The 23,172-nt window shown below is 48.3% G+C and overlaps 1 pseudogene; it reads right to left on the bottom strand.

Annotated features, from left to right (window-relative positions):
• Positions 1-2,652: 2,652 nt before the first annotated feature.
• LOC139039956 (large ribosomal subunit protein eL28-like) lies at positions 2,653-20,078 on the bottom strand (annotated as a pseudogene).
• Between the last annotated feature and the right edge of the window lie 3,094 nt (positions 20,079-23,172).

The following is a 23,172-nucleotide window of genomic DNA, read 5'->3' as shown; positions in this document are numbered from 1 at the left end:
GTGGCCTCATCTCTTCTGCTGTGGCCTCTCTCTGCACAGCTGCCAAGGGGGGTCACCCCATTGGATGGAGGCTCTGCCCAGAGAGAAGCCTCAGGGTGATGTCCCAGGAGAGGACAAGGGCCACAGCATATTGCTCTGCATCCCAGAGCCCCAGACAAGCCCTGGCACACAGTGGGTGCTCAATAAAGTTATAAATGTGCTTTTGTTCAACCATTTTTCTTTTTTGTAAGAGAATTCCCACCATGAAGCTGGAGAAGATGTGTTGGCCGGCAGTAGAAACAGGCCAGGTGCTAATTGGCCTTTGGAGTGTCTGAGGATGTGCCCCTGGGTTTCTGAGGGAGCCAGTTGTCCCTTCAATGAGTCTGGAGTGCTGTGGGAAGGCAGGTGGCCCCGGGGAGGGCAGGGGCATCTGCTCGTCTACTCGGGGCCCTGCCAGCCAGAGCCAGGAAGAGAGGCCTCAGAGGAAAGACTCTCCAGATCTTGGCTAGAGCCAGAGTCTTCTGGGAGTGTGACCTTGTCACCAGCCCCAGGGGTCAGCCAGTCAGCCCTCAGGAAGGGCTCAGGGACTAGAGGCCGGTGGGGAGGCCGGGAGGGCTCTGTCAGGCTCTGGAGCCTTGGCAACTTCTCCAAGTTCTTAGTTCCTCTCTGCTTTTTGCAAAGCATGGTTTGGAGGGTAGTAAGGAGGGAGAGAGCCAGGGAGACCGGCGTGCATGCTAGGAGTGGAGAACTGTGACGGGTAGAGTGGTTGGCCCCTGGAGAGGGGCATGGGCTGAGGGCCGGGGCTGCTGGAGGCGTGTGGTTGGGTTTCTAGACCCTCAGGCTCCAAAGGCCCAACCTCAGACCCATGTCACCCCCAACCCTGACCCGCGGTTGATTCCTGCTCCTTCAGAGCTCAGCTCAGGAGCCACCCCGAGGGCCCCCCTTCAGCAGCATCAGAGTACTTACACAGCCCGCTTCCGGCTTTGTCACATGGGCCTGGGGCAGGCCTCGACCCTGTGAGTCTGCTTCTTCATCTGTCGAGTAGGGCGCTCACGCTTCTCCCTCCTCCTGTCCTGGTGAGCTCAGATGAAGTACGCGTGTTAAGCAGCAAGGGCAATGTCTGGCACCGAGGGAGAGCTACATGCATGTTCTCATGGGCCCGCAGGTCTTGAAAGCCTACCAGGCACCAGGTGCCATGGTGGGTCCTGGAGGACAGCGGGAGCAAGCAGGCAGCCCCTGCTCTCTCTGCCTCTATTTATATGCCAGGAGCTGCCCAGCGCTGGGCAGGCTGGAAGCTGTCGGGGGACGGGAGCACCAGGCTCCCCAGCCCCCGTTCCCTGCCCGGAGGGCAGTCACAAAGTCTGGGCAGGGGAGACAGAGGGCACAGAGGTTGGGGGGCCTGGGATCTGACTGGCCTGAGTGAAGCTCCCCACACTGCCAGTTACAGCTAGCTGATGGAAGACTGCACGACCCTCTGCATGCCTCAGCTTCCTTCTCTTCAGCATGGGGTGGCCATGCTGTCTCATGGCTACTGTGAGGGCTGTGTGCTTGGTCGTTTGCTCCAGGGCAGGGGTCCACCACCATCTCTCACCAGCCCTGCTGCCACGGAGCTGACATCCTGGCAGGACGACATGCACACAATAGATACAGGGATGATAGGGTGGTGGTGCTACGTGCCATGGGGAGGAGTGATGTAGGAGGAGGGGAGAGCAGGGGGAACGTTCTTTAGTGCAGAGTGGTCGGGAGGCCCTCCCTAACAAGGCGATGCTTAGGAGGAGACTTGAAATAAGGGAGGGAACAGGAAATGAGGCCGTTTGGGGCAAAGCCTTCCAGACAGAGGGGACAGTCAGTGCAAAGGCCCTGGGGCATGAGAGCAGGCTTGGTGCAGTTTTGAAGACTATCAAGGAGACCTGTGAGATGGAGTGGAATTCCACAGAGAGAGAGGGGGGATCTGAGGCAGAGAGGCAGGGGATGGGGTTTGTGGCTAAGATAGGGACTTTGGGTTTTACATCCAGTGAGATGGTAAGGCTTGGAGGGTTTTGAGTAGAGGAAGGAGACATATGCTTATATGATCTGTGAGCCCAGGGCTGCAGGACAGTGTAGTCTCCGTTGGGTCCCTTGAGTCCACTGGCAGCACTTCAGAGGCTCTCAGTGAATCCTTGCGGAGCAAGCACGTGGACCCTGCCCGTTCCTGCCCTTTCCCTTGTTCCCTCAGCCTGCGGGGAAAGTCCAGACCTCCCTGCTTGCCACGCTCGTCTCCTGTGCCCTCACAGCTCATGTGGACTTTGTGCCTTTGTGGATGCCGACCCCTCCCCTAGACATTTCCCTATTCCTCACATGTCTCCTTCGAGCCGGGCGCTGTGCCCACCCCACGTGCCACGTGAGCCCCCGGCCCCAGTTCATGCCTCCCCCCTGCTCTGGGACACCTGAGCCTGACCTGGTGCCTCTGTATCAGACCCTTACTGGCCCTGCAGCCAAAGGCCGACCAGGTTCCTGAGTGGATGAGTGAGTCAGCCCTCAGCTCAGCCCTGTCGGAACAGACCCTTCGAAAGGAAGTGTCATCAGGAATCTCCTCAAACACTCAGGGAAGCAGCAGGCGATGGAGGGGCCTGATTTCAGGCTCGCATCTGGCGGGCGACGTTTAAATCCTAGCTCGCCTTCTGCTGGCTGGGTGGGACTGGGAATGGGGGTTCACTGCAGGCTGGGCCAGCTCATTTGTGGAGTGGGGATAATAACACCCACCCTCGGTTTGTCTTAAGGGTCAGAGGACAGCTAAGGCTAAGTGCTGAGGTCAGTGCTGCACGTGGTGCTCCACACTGGTCATGATGACTTCTGAGACTCGAGTCTTCATCTGCCTGTGCCCAGGGCTCACGGAGGGACTGCTGCAGTGGTGTGCAGGAGCCCTACAGTCGCAAGATCGGGAGATACACACTGGGTTGTCCTGAGAAGGTCACCAAGCCAAGTGCCAGATAGTGGGATTGGCGCAGGATTAGAGCCCAACCTGCAGGTGTTGGCCAACCATCTCTGCAGCCACACAGACCTCTGCACCCTTGGCCCAGAGGCTGCCCTGGTGCCCACACCTGCACGTGAGCCCTCGGTGGAGGTCTGGGCTGTGAGCCTGGGGTCAGCTTATCCAGCCGGCTTGTCCCTTGCCTGGGCTCCAGCCAGATCTCAGTGGCAGGCTTGCCCCCTGAGGAAGTGTCACTTCTTCCCGTGACATTTTTGGCCAGCTCTGTCTGCCTGGTCCTAGGAATGCGTCTCTTCTCTTCTCCCTTCTCCAGCCAGATCAGAAGTAAAGACTTTCCCTAACCCAGTCTCCTTAGAATCTCCTATGGAGTCCTGGGTTTCTGACACAAGACCTTTCTAGATCTAAGCTCATTTGCTGGGCGGCGATGACGGACACCTGCTTAGGCCAGTCAGCACTCAGACCCCCGTGCTGATCCTCTCTCTCCATCATCTTCTGACACAGCGTTTAGGCCGATGTCCCTTAGATGGGACACTTCTGATCCCAGAACCTTTCTCCAGCCTGTCTGGGTCCTTGGGCCTCAGCTTGAGGAATATTGTGCCACAATTCTAGGATGCAGATGAGTACCCTTATCTGGGGCAGTTGGGACTCTTAGTTTATCTGATTTTGAAAAACTAGTTACCGGAGGGAATGCCCCCAAAATACAGTTTTGCTATAATACTTGTTTTGAAAATGTGAATTTGTTTCAATGTGATTGACACTTTTGGGAACAATTTGAGCATGAGGCAAATTTCGTTTGTTTATGTGCAATTTTGTCCATGAGAAATGGTGGTGAAAACAGAAAGCAAAAACTGTGCCAGCTAAGCAGACCACAACCTGGAAATGCAGGAACTCATACACCGTGACACTGCCAGCTGCCTCAGCTGACCAAGCGTCACTGCCCCACACCCAGTGTCACACTTCTCCATCCGATTTCAGACAACCCATTTCACAATAACCCACGAGTCCCAGCCTTCCCGCACCCGCTTTCACAAACTAGCCTCAGGTCTTCTTCAAGGTAAATGCCATATTTATTGCAGTCTTTTTGAATTCTTAACCATTTAACATATATAAAACTGTGCTATCATTTTAATTAAGTTCCTGTCACTTTTTAAATGTATCACTGATGAAGTTTTTGAGTGTTGCGTCTCTAGCGCCATTTTTCTCGCACGTCTTTTGGTTTTTACTGTGCTGGTCGGAGCCCACTCGACCTGCCACGTGCCTCTGGGTGATTATTTAACCTCCATGAACCAGAGTCTTCCCCCGTGAAACGGCACTCGTAATCCTGCCTCCCCCATCTGTTTATCTGTCTATTCAGCAACCAATGACTCAGGCAGGTCCCAGCTGTGTGCAGACGCATCAAAACCCTGGGCACACCGTGTGGACAGACAGGAGGGGGCCTGCTCCAGCAAAGTTGCATCAAGGGCAAGGGCTGCAAAGGCATTAGAGCAGGGTGATGGCAGAGAGGGGACAGGTGCGCAGGGAAGACTGCAGGGCCTCTGAGGGGACAGCCTGCTGAGAGCTGGGCATGAGGGGGCAGAGCAAAAGTCCTGAGGCAGGAACCAGTGTGTCGTGTGGAGGAAGAACAGAAGCCAGGGAAGAGGAGGCAGCCGTGGGGGAGGCTGGTGGTGTGCACAGGGGCCTGTACGCCGCGTGCACGCAGAGCAGGCTGGTTTGCAGGTCTGTGTGACATGGGGTACGTAAGCTCATAGGAAGTGCTCCGTAGGCATCAGCTACTGTTTGGTCCTGTGCTGAGAGAGGAGGTGCTGGAACTGGGGAGAGTGGCGGAGGTGTGACGAGTGGGCAGAGTGGGTGAACAAGGCTGGCTGGCCATGCTGAGGCCCCTGAGGCATCATTGGGAGGACACCAGGCTGCCCTGCCCTGAGACTGTCCTCCCAGCCTTGGATGGTCTCAGGACAGGATGGCAAAGGCCCATGAGAGGGGGCTACAAAGGAGTGTGAAGGCCCAGGGACATGTGGCATGGAGCAGGCCCTCTGCACATGGGGGAGGAAGGGCAGATTGAAGCCTTGGGGAACCTAGGAGGTGGAAGGAAAGGAAGGGGTGAGGGGTGTCCCTCAGCAGGTCTGTGGACCGTGTAGGAAGGACCTAGATAGAAGTGAGATGGGAGGACACCTGGAGATTTGCACCTGGCGGGACTGGAGGAGCAGGGTGAGAGGTGTGTGGCCTTGACCTCATTGGTGGGAGGGGGAGTGCCCCAAATGGTAAGATGCCTTAGCAGAAAGCTGGTCTAGTCCATTCCTGGAGCACATGGGCTAAGGGGGAGCCTTGGTTGGCATTGCTCTGGGAGGCTGCAAGTTAGGAGGTGAGCTCATTGGGGTGGAAGGAGGGTGAAATCCTGCAGGGGAAGTGCCTGCATGAGGGCCAGGAGTGGAGGAGCCGGAGAGGACACTGCACTCAGCCATGATGGCCATCGGCAGAGTAGCAAGTGAGGGCTGGGAAGGGACGAGTAAATGCCGAGACCAGCACTGAAATCGGGGAGAATGCAGCAAAAGAAGGTGAGCGGGGACTTGGCAGGTGAGACCTTCCAAGGAGCACGCTGGAGGGCACTGGGTGGGCAGAGGGAGAAGGCGACGGAAGACAGACAGATAACTCGGAGATGATGTTAGAAATGGCAACTTCAAGAGGAAGTCAGACTGCGGTTTGCTCAGAAGGAGATGTCTCACTCACCAACATGGCGGGGCGAGGTGGGAGGCGCCTCCAGGCAGCTGGGTTGCTCTCCAAGGTCCCCAAGTCTCCTCTCAGACTCGGGTCTCAGTTCAATGGCCATTTATTGAGCACTGTTGTGTGTCAAGGGCTGGAGACACAAAATAAATAAGCTCACTATCTCCAGGGGACAAAGTGGCCAGAGCTATGACAGAATCACACACGGGGAGCTGTGAGCCCAGAGCGGGGCCCCTGGTCAGCCGGGGGAATGCCTTCCTGGGGATGCTCAGCTGAGTAGCATACAGAATAAGAGGCCCAGGGGAGGGCGCAAGGCTGTGGTGTGGCATTGAGTTTGAGGCAGAGGCTGGCGAGGAGAGCGGGTGGAGCTAGACCCCGGACGACCTTGACTGCGCCACCGCAGGAGCTCAGATTAGCCGCAGGCCAAGGGCAGTTCTTGGAAGGCTTGAAGCTGGGAGTGCTGTCATCAAGGTATGGTTTGTTCAAGACTGGAGGTGGACAGGCCAGTGACTCAGAGGCTCTTGCAGGGGTTCAGGTGGGAAGCAATGTGGGCCTCAACTAGGACAGTAGCGTTGGGAGTGGAAGGGAGAGTGCAAGAAGAAAACCACCATCTCTTTCATACAAGTTAAAAGCCAGATCCTGAAAGACTGGCATCAGTGAGCAAATCACCTGTGGGAGGGCTAATTCTTTCTCTTTGGGTGTCTTTTGGGTGCAGGCCTTGAGGGATCTCTCCCATTCCCACCCCTACCTCCATGTTGGACTGCCGTGTGCTCTTTAACATGCAAGGCAGTTCAATGAGGACTAGATTTATTGAGTACCACTCATGTGCCAAATGCCATACTAGGCATAGAGGTGGCAAAGGTGGCACCACACACGTTACAGAGAATTACAATGAAGTGGGACACACAGATCAACAGACAGGCAGTGACCATACAGTGCCTGAGGGCTGTGACGGGGGAGCCCAGGCAAAGGGCATCTAGCCGTGCTGGGGGGTCAAGGGAGCGCTCCAGGGGAATGACTCCTGAAGATCTAATCAGTAAGAAGGAGCCGCCAGGTTAAAGGAACGTCGGGTGGGGACAGAGAGGGGAACGTGCAAAGACCCGGAGTGGAGCGAGTTTGGGACAGCTGAAGTGTGCAGAGCAGGGACGTCTGCAGAGGCATATCCCATGGGGCCTCGAGGCTGTGTCAGAGAGTGTGACTTTATCCTGGTGGAAGGAGGGGGGGGGCAGTGGGTCTCACCCAAAGGCTGCACATTTGGAAACGTGTGTGGGCTTTTTTGACTGTCACAAGGACTGTGGAGTGTTAGTACGCAAAATGCTCAGCCCGCCTGCGCTGTGCTGGGCAGGCCAGCACCACATGTTCTGCCCAAATGCAAGAGTGTCCCTGCTGAGAAACATGACATCTTCAAGGCAGAGCCAACAAAGAGTATTTTAGTTTCCAAATATATTTTTTATTATCTTATTGTTAATTGTATTGCCTTGTGATCAGAGAAAAAGATCATTATAATATTGTTGCAGGCAGCCATCAGTCCTTCATTTCGATTGCTGGACACTCTTCTATTCTGTGCGTGTACCACAATTTGCATATCCATAATCTTGTCTGTGGACATTTGGGTTGCTTATAGGTTTTTTGCCAATATGAACAATGACACAGTGAACATTCTTATGTATGTCTCCAGGCATACACGTGCAAAAGTTTACCTTGGACACACCAAAGAGCAGAATTCTGGGTTATAGAAATGTAAGTTTTTAACTTCACAAGATAATGCCAAATTGATTGATTCATTAACTCGCTTACCAGCAATGTGTAAAGTAATCCTCTTCCTGTATATCTTCTACAACACTTGACGTTGTCAGATTGCTTAATTTTTTTCAGTTGAATGGATGTTATCTGGTATCTCATTGTGGTCTTGATTTCATTCAGTCATTCAACAAATATTTGTTGAGTGCTTATCCTGTGCCAGGCACTGCTTTAGGACTGGATTTGCATTCCCTTGATAATTTCTGAGGTTGAACATGTTGTCACTTGCTTCATGCCCATTTACACTTACTCTTCTGTGAAATACCCATTGCAGTGTCCACCAGGGGGTCTTCTTAATCTACTAAACATCCAGCCCCACCCACAAGATGACCAAAGGCCACCCTAGGCACCCGTCTGCTCAGAAGGGCAGGAACTATCGCTGGCCATCGGTGGACTTCCACCTTCTTTTTCTGCAGGAATAATGGAGCGATGTATGTAGCTGTCAAGGCTACATCTTGGGACGTAGCTCATAGCTGACAGCTCACGTGCAAGATGAGATCCATGTCGGGCAGGGCGAGAGTCACCTTTGGCTTCCAGACTTCAGGCCTCACAGGAGCCACTATGTCTTGCGACAAGTCCATAGGCGTAGCTTCCGGGGGCCCCAAAAGGAACATGCCTCATTTCAGGAGTCACTGTCCTCCAGGGAGCTCAGAGTACGGCTTCCTCTCAGACACTCATTGTTCGTTTATGGTTCCTCCCTGTCCACATGCAGCTCACCCATAGGAGTGATTGTTGCATAAGCAGTGTTGCCTAGTTAACTCACTGACATTCTGCCTTTACCTGGCTACCAGGGGAACAAAGCCAGAGAGTCAACCAAAGGTCAGATTCGCAAGCAGAAGAGGAAAGGGTATTGTTAACCTTTTGCCCATATTAGTTTTTTAAAAAGCAAGTTTACTGAGGTATAATACTCATGCCATAAAATGTACCCATTTTAAGTGAACGATTTGATGAGTTCTGACAAATCTACGTACCAAGTGACCACCACTACAACATAGTATAGAACATTTCTGTTACCCCCCAAAATTTCCTTGTGCCTTTTCCTAGCAAGCCTCACTTCCCACCTGTGGTCCTAATAAGTTAGTCTTTTCTGGAGTTTTAATCACACAGCATATATTTTTGTGTGTCTGGTTTCTTCTGTTCAGCTTCCTGTTTTTGAGATTCATCCATGTGATTGCATTATTAGTTCATTCCTTTTTACGGCTAAGAATTATTCCATTATATGACTATATCTCCTTTGCTTCATCCATTCACCTGTTGATGGACATTTCAGTCATTTCCATTTTTGGCTATTACAAATAAAGTTGCTGTGAACATTTGTGTATAAATCTTCAGATAAAAACCTAGGAGTGGAATTGCTGGATCATATGGTAAATATCAGTTTAACACTATAAGAAACTGCCAAGTTGTTTGCCAAAGTGTTTGTACCATTCTACTTTTCACCAGGAGTGAATGAGAGTTCCAGTTGCTTTGCATCCCTGCCAGTATTTGCTATTGTAAGGCTTTTAATGTTAGCTATTCCAGTGAATGTAGAGTGGTATTTCGTTGTGGTTTTAATTTGCATTTTCTTGATGACTAATGATGTTGAAAACATTTGCATGTGCTTTTTGGCCATTTGTATATCTTCTTTTATGAGGTTCCTAAAATCTTTTGCCCTTTTTAAAAATTGAATGTCTTCTAATTATGAACTTGTGAAAGTACTAATATAGTCTGGATACAAATTCTTTGTCAAATACATGTATTGCAAATATTATCTCCCAGTTGTGGCTTTTAATTTCCTTCACAGTGTCTTTTGAAGAGCAAAAGCTTTTAACTTTAGCAAAGATTTTTTTAAGTCTGTGGTTTTTACATCCTATCTAAGAAATCTGCCTACTCTAGGGTCATGAAGATATTCACTTAAGTTTTTATCTCGAAGTTTTTATAATTTTAGCTTTCCATTTAGCTCTATGATCCATTTCAAGTTAATTTTTGTGTGTGATGTGAGGTAAGGGTTGAAGTCCTTTTTTTCCTCTTTAATATTGATAGCCAATTGTTCCATTACCATTTGTTTAAAGGAATATGTATAGGTCTATCTCTGGATTCTCTGTTCTGTTCCACTGATCTATATGTCTTTCCTTATGACAATATCACACTGCCTTGATTATTGTAGCTTTATAGTAAACCATTAAATCAGGTAGTGTAGGTCCTCCAACTTTGTTCTTTTTCAAAACTGTTTTGGCTTTTCTAAATCTTATGCATTTCCATATAAATTTTAAGGTTTTGGTCAATTTCTTTTTTTTTTTAAGATTTTTTAATTTTTTCCTTTTTCCTCCCCAAAGCCCCCCGTACATAGTTGTATATTCTTGTACATAGTTGTATATTCTTCGTAGTGGGTCCTTCTAGTTGTGGTATGTGGGACGCTGCCTCAGTGTGGTTTGATGAGCAGTGCCATGTCCGCGCCCAGGATTCGAACCAACGAAACACTGGGCCGCCTGCAGCGGAGCGCACGAACTTAACCACTCTGCCACGGGGCCAGCCCCAGGTTTTGGTCAATTTCTATAAAGAAGCCTGCTGGGATTTTGATTGGGATTGTGTTGAATTTCTACATCAATTTGGAGAGAATTGAAATCTTAACACTATTGAGTTTTCTGATCCATGAACACGGTACATCTCTCTATTTAGGTATTTTAAAATCTCTCTCAGAAATGCTTTGTAGTTTTCAGTAGACATGCATTGCACATGTTTTGTTAAATTTATCACTTGCAGAAAGAGTTAGCATAGCTGGCCTGAGACTAGTATCCTTAGAAAGGTCTTCTTGCAAGGTTGGCCCTTGGTTGTCATCTGGGATGATTTCAGAAGGGTTCCCACAATCCCTAGAACTCATAAACTGATAAGAATGGCTCACTGTGCTAAACTGTTCAAACAACATGGCTTATGCTGACCTTCTGATTTCCTTCTGGGAGTCTAGAATTTTGGTACATGCTAGGCAGAGGGTGCCTATGTGACCAGCCCCCTATGAGAACCTCGAGTCTCTAATAAGCTTCCTTGATAGACAACATTTCACGCGTGTTGTCAAAACTCATCGCTCAAGGAATCAAGTCCATCCTATGTGACTCCACAGGGAGAAGACTCTTGAAAACTTGCACCTGGGTTCCCTCAAATTTTGCCCCATGAGTCTTTTCCCTTTGCTGCCTTTGCTTTATATCCTTTCTCTGTCATACATCATAGCCTTGAGCAGGAGGACATGCTGAGTCCTGGGAGTCCTCCTGGTGAGTCGTCAAACCTGGGAGTGGGCTTAGGAGCCTCTGCCATAATCCCTAAGCATTTTATGATTTTTTGATGGATATATAGTTTTAAAATTTCATGTTCCTAGCAGTACATAGTTACATGATTTTTTTTGTTGTTGACTTTGTATCCTATGACCTTGTCCAACTCATTTGTTAGTTCTAGTAGTTTTTTTGTAGATTTCTTAGGACTTTTTTATGTCATGACCATATTGTTATAAATAAACATGGCTTTTTTTCTTGTCCTATCACACTCACTAGGGCCTCCAGTACAATGTTTTTGAGAAAAGTTGGTCGATATCTTTTGCTTTGGGGGTGGTATGCTCAGGAGCTCTTGGTGGGGAGGGTCTGCTTCCTCTTCACCATCACCAGCTTCTGGCTGTGCAGTATGGCCCTGGCTCTGCGGATGGCGGCCATGCACAGATAAGGGTGGTACTTGTTGTTTCAGATCGTGTGCTGGATGCTGCTGAGAGTGGCCTGGCCATTCTTATTGATGGTGGTCTGCATGTAGGAGGTGGCCAGCTTTTGCTAGCCACATCTCCGCTTCATGACCACCATGACACCTTTGCTGTTGGCTGCCGGCTCCACACCTGCCGTCTTGCAGTGAATGAGCCCAGTGGAGCAGGAGGAGTTGAGGGCCTTCAGATTGTCGGGTTCAGTGCTGCACGTCTGCATGTTCCCCTTGATCAGGGAGCTGGAGCTGTTCTGCACGACCATTCATTGCAGATGCACAGACATGACAGCAGGTACTCTCGCTGTGGTGGCTGGAAACAGAAAGGGCATCTATGTCCAAATTTCCCCTTTTTATAAGGACACAGTCACACTGGATTAGGGGCCCACTTTACTCCAGTACGATCTTATCTTAACTAATTACATGTGCAATGACTAATTTCCAAATAGGGTCACATTCTGAAGTGCTGGGGATTAGAACTTCAACATACGAATTTGGTGGTGGGAGGGGGGGACGGGACAGGACGGGACACAATTCAACTCATAACGTTGGGCTCATAAAGTAAATTAGAGAATTTTATGAGGTCAGCATAACCTTTTTGTGTTACTTTTGGTAGATTGTGGGTTGATGTCAACTTGAAAAATAAAACAGGCAATTATTTTACCAGCAAAATGAGTTTATTCAGGAAAAAAACAAAGAATTGCAATTTGAGACCCACATTCTATAGCAAAAGCCAATGATCAAAGGAGAAGAATGTCATTTTATAGGAAAAAAGGAGGAAATTGGGAGAGGTTGTTTTGAACAAAAGTCCACAGGAGAAAAGCAAGAGTTCAGAGTGGTGACGGTTTCTCATTGGCCGAGTTGCTGGGGTAGTTGATTTCTGTTTGGGATGCAATGTACGCTTCTTCTGGTTGGTGTCTGTAATTGATGATTCTTCCTATTGATGACTTCTTTCTAGTGGGGTCTGTAATTGACTGTCTTTCTTGTAATTGACCTTGAGTGTGAGAGCTCCCCCTTCCAGCCTCCAGAATCCATTTTAAATGGGTTTCCCTTTATTAATTTTCACATTCCTCCCTTCTGATCAAGATCATTCTCTGAAAGCATCACTGATCGAGAGTCAGGATTTCTGCACTTAGTGGTCTTGTCCCTCGGTGCCGGGAAGGACCTTTCCTTCTCGTCATGATCCACGTTGGAGGGAGAGTGCATAGTGCTTGGAAACCATTTAGGCCACACTTGAGAAACCAGGAAGGTTAGGAGGGAGAACTCGCAGGCACTTCTCATTCAAAGTCTATAGTCGTCCAAGGTCATAAGCATTGGAAATCATTTCAGATTGCTGTGCTAACGTCACCTCATGAGGTACGTCATGTTTACAAAGGTTTGACAGGCAATAAAATACAAAACTTAAAGTATTTATACAAAACAGAATTGAAAGTAACATGACAAATCCAAATTGTCTGATGGTTCCAAACTAGGAGCCCAAACCTGAAGGTAACCGGCTAAATAGAGGCTTAATGGGGTGAACCAGTGAGAGGCTTCTGATTTGTTATGAAGACAAAACAGAACAGCAAATACGGTAAGAGCACACTCAAACTGAAAGAATTAACTGAGTGCATTGGGAAGACAGTGCAGGAATAAACATGAAGCAATAGCTGATGAACTCTTGCAAAAATTCAAAAAGACATATTAAAACAGTATTGTCATCTCGAAATAACTGTTTGGGAGTCAAATGCGTTATCCAGTAATACTGCCTGTAGGGTTGCAAATTCAGAGACCATGGATTTGGATAAGAGCTCAGAGACAGGTAACAGTCCAGATGAAAGAAAGACTTCTGTGAATGCTGAACTTTCTAACCCTTCAGAAAAAGAAAGCGAAAAGATTAATTTGTCGCGGGATCGTAAGGAGGCTGTTTCTGAAAGCCTATAATCGAAAGAAGAGGTTTCCCCCTTTTGTAAGGGATTGGGAAATGCAGACAAGGGCACCGTCCTTCCAGGAAGGGGAGAGAGAAAATAAAGTAAGAAACAACAGTGAGAAGAGGATATACAGGCCTGGTTTGGTCGTCTTGGGAAAGCTCTCTGCCTCAGACGTCAGCTACTTCTCCTCCTGGTCAATTTGACTTGAGGTCTCCAGTGTTTGTAAAGGACCAGATGTCAGGTGGAGCCTTCTTTAGCTGTGAGACGTGCAACCAAGGCTCAAGTCCCTGAAGATTGGCTGCCATATGGGTAGTGAGGTATAGTCCCTTCTAAGGAAATTTCAAGGGCAGTAAAGTTGGAAACATTAGTCTAGAGTATCATATCCAGACATTTAAGGAAACTAGAAGAATTTCGGATCCAGTCCAGCTCATAGGTGTAACAAAACTTTAAAGACAATTAATAGGACTAAAAAGTTTAACATCTACAAAGGTACAAACATAATTTCTCTCTCTACAATTACCCCCATTTTTATTAAAGATAATTATAGTAAAACTAATTTGTTTTTATTAAAAACTTCAGCTGATTATTTTTATAAACACAACAAAAACTGTGATTGACCATATAAGCTCCATAAGATTACTTTGCTGAAAACTTGTAAGCAAGGTACTAGGTTGCTTTTTCCAAGCAGTTCCTTAAAGTTGTCTGGTCATTTCTGAGTCTATGTACATCTTTCCTGAATATGACATTCTAGTCAAAGCCTTGGTAATGTAGCCAACATTTCCAATTGTGTCCCGTTACAAGGAGAATAGACCTGAACCCATGCAAATACATATATTGTCATGAAAAGAAAATTTAAGGGATTATGTAGAGAGAAAAAGACAAATGTTTCAACCTTGTTGCAAAGATACACTTTACCAAATTGCTGGGAGTTATAGAGAGCTTAAAGGAGAGGAGCAAAAGGGGTCCTTTCCATCTGGAAAGCAAAACATCAAAGCAATCAGTCCTCCACTGGAGTTCCAGAAATTCCCACCCAGTTCAATGTTATGATTTTAAAATTATTAAAACTTGGATTCCAGAGGACTTTTCAAAGTCTTTTCCATAAGTTTCTTTGAAAATGAAACATATTTGTGAAAGCATCAGAGTAAAGCAACAACTGTCTATAACGGACAGAAGACTTGAAAATGCATTGAGCGAAGGCAGTTGACAGGGAAACTTGGGTCTTCTTGTGACATATTTTAGATAGTAACTAGGATTACAGGTAATAACATTACATTAGGACACAGGAGATGTTTAGGCATTTTATACAATTTCTAGAATACTTTTTAGTAATATTCACCCATACAATATAATCTAAAAACATTTATTATCACTTATTCAACCATGCTTCTCATGTAATTTGACATATGAAATAAGCCTAATTAGTGTGATATCTCTTTTTTGATAAGGAGAGGGAATAAATCTTTTGAGACGTCTCAGGTGCCCTGTGGAAAATCCCAAAGTTATATCCAGGTTGAAAATACTTCATTTAGAATTTGAATATTTTGGGAAACTTGTCAAAAATATCAAAAGGTTTGGACACTTGACCAAACAGGTTCACAGATCATCATGAAATAATACTTAAGTATGTATTTGACCAAAGTAATAATAACATGTTTCAAAGGCAAATACAAAAGGTTATATGGTTGTAAGAAAAACTTAACTCCTTCAATACTAAGACGACTCAGTTCTCTTAAGTAAAGACCTGATAGAAACAACACAGGAAATTATTATTATTATTATTATTATTATGTATTATTTTTTTTTAAAGATTTTATTTTTTCCTTTTTCTCCCCAAAGCCCCCCGGTACATAGTTGTGTATTCTTCGTTGTGGGTTCCTCTAGTTGTGGCATGTGGGACGCTGCCTCAGCGTGGTCTGACGAGCAGTGCCATGTCCACGCCCAGGATTCGAACCGATGAAACACTGGGCCGCCTGCAGCAGAGCGCGCGAACTTAACCACTCGGCCACGGGGCCAGCCCCAACACAGGAAATTATTTTGATAAATAAATAGTGCAATCTTTAAATGTGGCACAAGATATGATTACTAACAGACTAGAATTTAGTTTCTTTGCAATAGGGAGCCAAAAATAGATAAATCCATGTTCATTAATTAATGTTTTAGTATTTTATATTGTTTGGGAAATGATCCAGATATTCAATGAAATTTCATAATTTAATTTAACTTAGCAAAAACTTTAAAGTTTTAAGTTACCCAAAAAGATTTGGGGATGTTATTTTTAAGCACACATACCACAAAACATAATTATTGTACCTAAAAACTTTCATCCCATTTTCATCTATCAAAATAATTTGTTCCCAGGGGCTGGCCCTGTAGCTGAGTGGTTAAGTTCACGCGCTCTGCTTCAGGGGCCCAGGGTTTCACTGGTTTGGATCCTGGGCGCGGACATGGCACCGCTAATTAGGCCATGCTGAGGTGGCAGCCCACATGCCACAACTAGAAGGACTCACAACTAAAAATATACAACTATGTACCCGGGGGCTTTGGGGAGAAAAAGGAAAAAAAAATCTTTAAAAATAATAATAATAATTTGTTCCCAACAATTATGTCTAGATTACTCAAAAAACTTCATGAGATATTAGACAGCCATTATCTCAAGTGAATTTTCTTGTTGACAAATTTTGCAACAGAGATAATATGAGCTTATTTGACCAATAAACTCATGTAGAATAAAAGTATTATATTTAATGTTGATAGCTCTAAAGACATGTCTGTTTCAATTAAACCAACAAACTTAAACTAGCTCTAATTTCAAACATTTTCCCAGATCATAGGAACCTGAAAAGCATTTTGGTTAGTTTCTATTATATTTCTGAGAATTTTTAGAAACCGTTAATTTATATAAGCACTTGATTTTCCTTAAACCAAAATTAGGGGGCCAGACCCGTGGTCGAGTGGTTAAGTCCAAGCGCTCCGCCTCGGCGGCCCAGGGTTTCACCAGTTCGGATCCTGGGGGAGGACATGGCACCACTCATCGAGCCACGCTGAGGTGGCATCCCACGTGCCACAACTAGAAGGACCCACAACTAAAAATACACAACTATGTACCAGAGGGCTTTGGGGAGAAAAAGGAAAAAAAAAATCTTTAAAAAAAAATGTAATTAATTTTGAAATACCCTTTGGAGGTAGAAAAATATCACACATGTACATAGACATACATAAGACATAGAAAGACACAGAGACCTTATAGCTTTTGTTTTAAGAATTTCAGCCACGTCTCAGGTACAAAGTTCAAAAGAATAGGTGATTCCAAATTGTGCTTCTGGAAGATGGACTAAGTTAAGGTTACTTGCTCAGATGGCCCAAGTTTCAGCACTAGAAGCACAGAGGGAAGGAGGGAGATGGCGCCAGAGTGGGGCCTGAGCAGAAGACGAAGAAAACGGGAAGGGAAAGGGAAGAAGCCTCAGAAGCCATTTTTGTCTTCCTTCAATGTTTTAGTTGTTTCAGCTAATTTAGATATAGTACCTTACGGTGAGGTGGTTTTAGAGTTTTGTGCCTGTTTGGAAGCTCCAGGTACAATTAAAATAAATGTACCGTTTGTTTTGCTTAATTTTAGAGCCGTAGTCTTACTATTTGGTTTTAAGAAAAACGAGTTTGGGGAGATTGAAAGTTCCCCATTATGGCCATTGTAATTCCAGGCTATTCTTGGTCAGTTTGGCCCACTTAGTTAAAAACGCACATGCAGGGGGTCCAAAATTCTTAAACTTAAACCTGGCTGGGACCCCTTAAGAAGGGCTGCCCTCAGATCATTGAGATGACTGGGATCCCATTTCCCAGCTTCAAAAGCCCAAGTTGATTCCAGGAGGAAACCAAAACCAAAGAAAATCCAAAACCAAAAGAAAATCCCTGCTAGCTTGACCCCCAAAAGGAAAGTTGCTGCCACGCACCTCAGAAGACAGACAAGCACTGGTTGGGGAAGACTCTAACCCTTCCCCTGAAAGGACAAAGTCTTTCTCTGTGAAGATGGAGCCTAGGATGAAACCTCCTGAAATGACGCTAACCCTTTTCCGAGAGAGAAAAACCCTCTCCCCTTTCTGAATAAAGTCAGACAGCTCAAATCACAAGAAAAGTGGAGCTGAGAATCTGACAGGAAACTCACCAAGCCAAAAGTAGGCCGCGACTCACAGAAGCCATGAGCTCCAGGGGCCTAGAGCAGGTACCTCGCTCAATTCTGGGGCCCATCGTCTCTTGAGGGTCGCCTCCTTCAGATCCCACTTCTGACACCATGTATGTCAACCTGAAAAATAAAACAGCCAATTCTACCAGCAAAATGAGTTTATTCAGGAAAAAGCAAGGAATTGCAGTTCAGGACCCACAGGCTGTGGCAAAAGCCATAGGCAGGTCCAACAATCAAAGGAGAGGAACGTGATTTTACAGGGAAAAAGGAGGAAATTGCGAGGGGTTGTTTTGAACTAAAGTCCACTGGAGGAAAGCAAGACTTCAGAGTGGTGACGGTTTCTCATTGGCCGAGTTGCTGGGGTAGTTGATTTCTGTTTGGGATGCAAGGTACATTTCTTCTTGTTGGGGTCTGTAATTGACCACCTTTCCTGCAAATGACCTCAGGTGGTACTGTGTGAGAGTGCTTCCTTTCTGGCCTCTTGACTTTATTTTAAGTGAGGTTTCCCTTTATTAATTTTCACAGTGTCTTACTGGTTTTAAAATTTTTCAGGCATTATTTCTTCAGACGTTACTTCTCCATTCTATCTTTCTTCTCCCTCTGGCACTCTACTTTTTTACTTTCCCTGTCACGTATCATATGCTTTTTTTCCTCTATCCATTCCTTTTTCTCTTTGTAAGTTTGCACAGCTTCTATTGACCTTTTGGTTCACTAATCCTTTCTTCTGACTTGTGTAATCTGCTTTTAAACCCATCTACTGAATTTTTAGTTTCAGTTAATTTATTTTTCCATTAAAGATGCTCAGTTTCTTTTTTATAGAATCCAATTCTCCTGGGAAATTCGCCATATTATCTTCCATGTATCTCCATTTCCTCCTGCCTTTTCCTTAACATATTAGTCATATTTATTTTAAAGTTTGGTTTTTTTTTTGCTATCTCCAATCTTTTAGTCACCTCTAGGTCTGATTCTGTTATCTTATTTTTCCTCTTGGTTTTCAGTCATATAATCCTATCTTTTAAAGGGCCTAGATAACGTGCATTAAAAAAACTGCAGAGGTTCTGAATGGTGTTATCTTCTTCTGGAAAGAGTTCTCCTTGCTCTCTGCCAGGCAGAGAGAGTGGGGCGGATTACCTTCAACGATCAGGGCAGAGCTGAGTCGAGTAAGGGTTGTGATTTTGGTAAGGCTCCGTCCTTAACGCTCCCAGGTGGAGCCCTCCAGAGCTGGGGTCTTGCCAGGGCTCCTTCCCCTCGTGGGACCTGAACACTAATTCTTGTTTCCTCAGCACAACTTGTCTAAAATGCCATAGCTGCAACTCTTCCCTCACAGCTGAGGGTTTCTTTTCATGTTTATTTCTTGCATTCCTGCTTGGATATATATTTTAAGTTTAAAAGTATTTTATCTAGAAATTTTATGTTTTAAGAGTGGGAACTGGGATCCCGGGTCAGTTTGGTCCACCATCTGGACTGGAAGTCCTCTGAAGGAGTTTAAGCAGGGGAGTGACATCATCCCTGTCTGCAGTGCTGAGGACAAGTTGGGATCTGCTGCAGACATGATCCTGGTCTTGACTCGAGAGAAGGGCATCGAGGTGAGAGGGGTTCAGAAGACAGAAGCTGAATGCCCAAGGGTCATGAGAGCAACTGGGGTAGAGAGGAGGATTTGGAGCCTGGCGCTAGAGTCCTCCCAGCGCCAGGAAGCTGCTGGATAACAGCAAAAAGCAGGCCGAAGTGGGATGGAGGAGAGTAGAGGGCACAGGCTGCTGCACAGGAGCCGAAAGGCTGGAAGTTGCAATGGCAAGGGAGGAGATGAGGATGATGTGAAGTGGGTCCAGAGGAGTGAGCACCCATGGGGACAAGAGACGCTCTTCCGTGGTGAGCACGGGAGTCAAGAAGTTGCAGTGTGTGGGTGGTAGTGTGTGGGGGGGGGTTGTTTGCATTTTGGACATTCTGAAAGGTCTCCAATGCCTGATAAGCCTGAGACAAAGAAGACATTCGAGAAACATAGAATGTTTTGGTGGCAGATGGGGCCGTGCCATCCTGCTGCCTGGGATGCAGCGTCTGGGCCCCGATGGGGAAGGGGCTGCCTTGGGAGCTGCAGTGCTGGGACCAGCTCCCCTCAGTGCCCCCCAGTGCAGGCCCTTCCTGCCTGCAGCGTGACTATAGTCCTTGCTGATCTTCCTGCCTGTGCTCAAACCTCTTCCAGGCTCTTCCCTGGAAGGGTCCATGGTTCATCACTGCCTGCAGTATGGAGTTCATACTCCTTGACTTTCCCCCGACAGCTGTCCACACTGCCCTCACCACCCACAGCTCCCCCCCCCTGCCATGCAGCATCTCTTTCTTCCACCTGCTTCCCCCAAATGTGCCTCCATACATTCCCCTGGGCTTTGAGTTTTGCCGCCTGCACTCCTGAAGCGCCTCACCGCCGATGTTGATGCCAAGCCAAAGTCCAGAAGGCTGCCGCATTCTCTCTCCCTGGTCCTGGGACAGGCGGTGCTTGTGCGGCTTGTGTTAGATAAAGTTCATTCATTCATTCCATGGTTGACATGTAGGGTGTGCCTGTCCCTGGACTAGGTGCTGGCCTGTGTGTTAAAATGCAACAGTCTCTGTTCTGAAGGCACTTCCAGGTCAGAGCCACTGAACGGTAGCCCTGGTTAGCCAGAAGGCAGGTGGCACAGGGCACCTGCGCTGGGTGTTAAGCGAGCTAGGGTCCTGTGCTGGCTTCTCTCTGTGGTTTTCAACAGGCACTGATGACAGTGACGCTTTCCACGGCAGGGAATGTGATGGAGACATGGATACTTCTTGTCATTTCATCTTGAAAACAAGCATGGGTTTAATGATTACTTATGTGAATAAACATTTTTGATTGAAGAATTAACTTTCTTTAGCCTTAGTATAGTTACTGTGTCAGCGCTCTCCAGCGGAAGCCCACTGGACACGTCTGCAGTCGAACAAGTCAGGCTTACTGCTTATCGTGGTGAGGGAGCCCACACGCCATGGGGAGCCGCATGGAGTCACAGGAAGGGCGTGCTAGGAAGGACTTCCTATGGGATTTGGCTTCTTTGGGTGAATGGGGAAGGGCTTAAGGAAGCTGGGCTTTGCTCTGGATGCTGCCAGGAGGGGGAGGAATTCTGTGACAGTATCTCAACACATCTTCTCTGGAGGACAGACTAGAGGTGAGCTAGAGCTGTCAATTGTAAAGAGGCAGCAGCCGCTCAGAGAAGGCAGGACGGGGCACTGTTGGTCTTCTTTATGGTTTGGACAAAGCGCATGTTTTGTCTATGTTCAGCCATGTTTACGGAGGGATCTTCTTGTCTTGACCCATCTCACTCACAGAGGGGCCTTGTCTGACGCTGGTGTTGTATGAAATCGTTTATATTCTAAGCAGGAGAACACCAAGGCCTGTATCTGAGAGTGCCAGGCCAGCTCCTAGCAGCACCAGGGCCTAGCTGATAGGAGCAGGCAGCTCCTGGATGATGTGGGCTGTGTCCTTCCTCACCTGAAAAATCAGCGTGGCTGACCTCACAATTGCTGGGCTCCATTCAGCCTTGGGAATCAGTGTGAGCACCTGCTACACACTACCCACCCAGTCAGAGCATAAGCTACCCCTTCTCCCTCCCTGGGTAGGAAGCAGCAGATGGCAGGCCAAGCTCCATTGGTGGAAATGGCCCGCTGGATCCCTCTGTAGCACCGCAAGCTGCCTCCTGCCCCTGGCCCTGGGCCCCGTCTGTACCTGCTCCTAGCTCCCCTGTAGCACATCTCAACAGCTTCCTCTCTGCTTTCTTTACCTGTTGGCACCCCCACACCTTCTCCTGGAGGTCCTGTTGCTAGACTCATCTTCCTAAACACAAACCCAGCTGTGGCCCCTGCCAAAGTTCCCGTCACCTCCAGGACAGGCCCAAGCCCTCACCCGTGAGCGGCCCTTGGCCTTTCCTCTTGCAGTCAGGGCCTCTGCCCTACATTGCCGCCCTCCTGGCCCTTGCCCTGCCCCTGCCCCACCCCTCTAGACTCTAGTGTCCCCAGGGAGCCGCCCCCAAGGGTTAGCTAGCCAAGTTTGTCTTCCTTGAACTCCTCAAGAAAACACTGTCCTTGCACATTTCTCTTGGCCGCTATCCCTGAGCTCCTCCTGTCTCGGCTGACATTCTCTTTCACCATGCGATTGCTCCATGTTTCCTCCTCGGCATGTACTACTGATGGGTCTGTGAGCTAACGTTGAGCAGGATCCTGCACGCTTAGAGCCCTGATGGGCAGGGCATGCTCAACTGCACCTGCTCAAGGAGAGGTGGGGGAGGGGAGCTGCAGTGCCTGCCGGGTGCTCAGCATGTGGACAAGCAGAGTGACTGACAGTAGCAGTGCTGAGCAGGCAGCTGCTGGCAGGGTGATGTGGACCCCACGAAGGGGCCTAGGTGGCTGAGAAGGCAGTGCGCATCCCCACCTGGGAAGTGGGGCCCCCCTGTGGCTCGGGCTGTGCAAGGTCAGACCTGGGGGTTGAGGGGCAAGGAGACAGCAGGAGGCCAGCTGGAGCAGCCAGCTGGCAGTCAGCAGGGCCTGTGTGCCAGACAAGGAATGTGGACTTCATCCTGCTGGCGACCATCGGAGGGTTTGAAGGATGCGAGTGGTGTGATCAGTGTTTGGGAAACACACCTGGGGCCAGGCAGAGGGCTGGTGGCGAGCTGACAGGTGAGCAGGAGAAGGCCTTAGGAGGCAGGGGAAGGTGAGCGGGGAGAGTGAGGGAGGAGGATGAGAGGAGAGAGGACAGCCCCATTTCTGGCCTGAGTGGCTGGGGTAGGTACCGTTGACGGAGATAACGCAGGAGCAGCAGGTTTGTGGGGAGGATGGACTTGGCCTTGGGCAGGCCACAGCAGAAGTGCCTGTGGACACTGGGACGGTGCTGGCTTGCAGTGTATGGGCCCCTTCATGGACACCGCGGTGCTGGTGCCAGTTAAAGGAGAGGATTGATGGGCTGGCAGGGAGGAGGTGGAAAAGCCCTGGGAGAGGGTTCTCAAGTCAAGCCAGATGGAGGGTCCTGCAGAAGCCTGCAGTGAGGAGTCACCTGGATTAGGAGCTCAGGGCAGGGAGGTCCTCAGACAGGGCTGCGCCCTGGGGAGCAGAGGGACTCCTCTGTGGGGAGGGTAAGGCTGTGGACACCTGGCTGATCTCTGAACGTACACCCTGGAGCCAGTGGGGGGGTGGATGAGGGATCCGGAATTGAGGGAGCAAAAGCCACAGGAGAGGACATGCAGAACAAGTTGGGGCTGAGGACTCATGAAAGGGTGAGGCATGCTAAGGCCAGCGGAAGGTGCCAGAGGCAGGCAAAGGGGCCCAACTGACCAAGCCATCGGAGTCTTTGTCCAGCTCTCCACCAGGGGCTCCAGGATGCAGACTTCTAGAGGGGAGGGTGGGGAAGTGTTGAGGGTCTTCGTCTGAGCCAGGCCTGGACAGCATGTGAAGTGCTGGCTGATGGGCTCCCTGGGGGCCAGGCAGAGCCTGAGGAGTGTGACAGACCTGCTCTGGGGTGGGTCAGTGACCTGTGCTGCTGCCCCTTGGGCCAAGGGCGAGATGGTAAGGGTCTCACAGGATGCTCCCTCATGCTGTGCAGTTCCCAGGAGCGAGTGGCAGACACAACCAGGCCGCTTACCATCATGTGACCCAGGCACCATACTTAACCTCCAGGAACCTCAGGGTCCCCGTCCATCAGCTGGAAATCCCGGCACATACCTTATGACAGGGCTGGGAAAATTGCAAGGGAAGCGGAAGCATGGATAGAAAAGAATTAGCTACTGTCATTAACCTCCACCGCAAGCTAACCCCCACCATCACTGCCTGGTCCTGCTCCCTTCGTCACCCTGGCGATGCCTGCAGCTCCCTCCCCACCTCACGGAGGAAGCAGCGTGAAAAGACAGTGACAGAGGAGAACG

The sequence above is a fragment of the Equus asinus genome, chromosome 12, assembly GCF_041296235.1.
Source record: "Equus asinus isolate D_3611 breed Donkey chromosome 12, EquAss-T2T_v2, whole genome shotgun sequence".
Lineage (NCBI taxonomy): Eukaryota > Metazoa > Chordata > Mammalia > Perissodactyla > Equidae > Equus > Equus asinus.
This window is presented reverse-complemented; position numbering and strand designations above follow the sequence as displayed.